The 2,617-nt window shown below is 39.5% G+C and overlaps 1 pseudogene; it reads left to right on the top strand.

The window, feature by feature from the left end:
- The first annotated feature begins 321 nt into the window (after nt 1–321).
- On the top strand, nt 322–1,520 carry LOC100657053 (small ribosomal subunit protein uS2-like; annotated as a pseudogene).
- Nucleotides 1,521–2,617: the final 1,097 nt, after the last annotated feature.

Here is a 2,617-nt window from a genome sequence, read left to right as displayed (position 1 = left end):
GTTAGGTGCCATTGAGTTGGTTCAGACTCATAGCGACCCTACTACGTACAACACAACAGAACACTGCCTGGTCCTGTGCCATCCTCACAATCGTTGTTATGCTTGATCCCATTGTTGTAGCCACTGTATCAATCCATTTCATTAAGGGTCTTCCTCTCTTTTGCTGACCCTGTACTCTCCAGACATGATGTCCTTCTACAGGTATTGGTCCCCCTGATAATATGTCCAAAGTATGTGAGATGGCTTTCCACACGACCCAGAGAAGGGTCCATGTGACATTGTCCTGGGTTACTGTCATAACTTAAAGGGGAAACTGTCACAATGTCTGGAGCCCTTGACATCCTACAGATGAAGGAGGAGAATGTCCTCTAATTCCTTGCAGCAGGAACCAACTTAGGTGGCATCAACCTTGACCTCCAAATGGAGCAGTACATCTACAAAAGGAAAAGTGATGGCAACTACATCTCATACCTGAAGAGGACCAGGGAGAAGCTTTTGTGGCAGCTCAGGCCATTGTTGCCATTGAAAACCCAACTGATTTCTCTGTTATATCCTCCAAGAATACTGGCCAGCAGGCTATGCTAAAGTTTTCTGTTGCCCCTGGCACCGCTCCTATTGCTGGGCACTTCACTCCTGGAACCTTCACTAACCAGATCCAGGCAGCCCTCTGAGAGCCACATCTTCTGGTGGTTACTGATCCTACAGCTGACCACCAGCCTCTCACAGAGGCATCTTACATGAACCTGCCCACCATTGCTCTGAGTAAGACAGATTCTCCTCTGAGCTGCTTGGACATTGCCATCCCATGCAACAACAAGAGAGCTCACTCAATGGCTCTGATGTGGTGGATGCTGGCCTGGGAAGTTCTGCGCATGTGTGGCACCATCTCCCAGGAGCACCCGTGGGAGGTCATGCATGACCTCTACTTCTACAGGGATCTCGAATAAATTAAAAAGGAAAAGCAGGCTGCAGCTGAAAAGGCTGTAACCAAGGAAGAATTTCAGGGTGAATGGACTGCTCCCTTTCCTGAATTTACTGTTGCTCAGCCCGAGGTCATAAACTGATCCGAAGGTGTGCAGGTGCCTTCTGTGCCCAGTCAGCAGTTTCCTATTGAACAGTGGAGTGTTCAGCTTGCAACTGAAGACTGGTCTACAACGCTCCAACGCTCAGGCCACTGAGTAGGTAGAAACCACCACGGGGTGGTCTGAAACTGTTCTTCCACTCTCTCTTAGAGAACAGAAATAATGTTGATGGAAAATGAATACACATCTCTATTAAAAAAAAAAAAAAGTATATGTGGAGAACTCTCGCCATCCTCTCTTCTAATGAGCATTCTGGCTCTACTTCTTCCAAGACAGATTGTTCACTCTTTTGGCAGTCTATGGTATATTCAGTATTCTTCTACAACACCATAACTCAAAGGCATCAATTTGTCTTCAGTCTTCCTTATTCGTTGTCCAAATTTCATAAGCATATGAGGCAATTTATAACACCATGCCTTGGGCCAGGCCCACTTTAACCTTTAGAGTGACATCTTTTCTTTTTAACACTTTAAAGAGCTCTTTTGCAGCAGATTTGCCCAATGTAATGTGTCATTAGATTTCTTGACTGCTGTTTCCATGGATGTGGATTGTGGACCCAAGCAAAATGAAACCCTTTACAACTTCAATAAAGAGCAGATATGAACTTTTATTGAGTACTTACTATATGTCATACTATGAACTGTTCTACATGTAATATTTCAATTAATCCTTACAACTCTAGGAAGTAAGTTCTATTTTGATTCTGTAAGCAGATGAAGACTCAGTTTAAGACAGATCAATGCATCAAATCTAATCCTAAGATGTAAAAAAGAGTTTACATCCCCAAAATTCAAATATCTCCAAGATTTTAGCTATATTTACATAGATAAAAGTATACTTTTGATTTTGCTTGTTGTTCGCACAAAAATCAGAACCTTTTATTCAAAGTAATATAAATTTCTTTCATCACAGCTAGATATACAACTATTGATTATAGAAGTAGGTAATTAAGTTGCCATTATTTTCTTTGCAACATTTTCTTTTTCACAAGGGAAATTTAAAGACTAAAAGTAAAAAGGATAAAAAAGTATGTGCTAAGATTTTAATAATAATGAAGATAATTTTAAAATGTAAATTGCTGAAATGCGTTTATATCTCAGGTAAAAGGATATATGTACATTTTCGAAACTAGAATATAATCATGGTTAACAACAGAGTTAAAATGTACCTATATTGGTGTAGTACTTTAAAAAAATAAAAAGTCAGAAGTCGACAGGAATTTCAAAAGCACAAGGAAAATATATAGCAGAAATATTTAGCCCATTTAGATTCAGAAAGATTTATTAGTTCCATAAGTATACATGGACTTATGGTTAATGCCTCCTCTTTGGAGTGCTTTACAAACTTGATCTAATTAATAAGCATAGACAAACTCTGCTGGGTCCTTCAAGGTTCTCAAATGGCATTTCTATGACCTGGAACCTGATTAAACCCAAAATATACTTGTTTCTCCTCTACAAGCTTTTTGCAGCAATTATTTAAACCATACAAAATTTTAAGGAGCATATCATCTGAATAATTTTAATTCCCATGAA

Source organism: Loxodonta africana, chromosome 10, assembly GCF_030014295.1.
Source record: "Loxodonta africana isolate mLoxAfr1 chromosome 10, mLoxAfr1.hap2, whole genome shotgun sequence".
NCBI classification, from domain to species: domain Eukaryota; kingdom Metazoa; phylum Chordata; class Mammalia; order Proboscidea; family Elephantidae; genus Loxodonta; species Loxodonta africana.
This window is presented reverse-complemented; position numbering and strand designations above follow the sequence as displayed.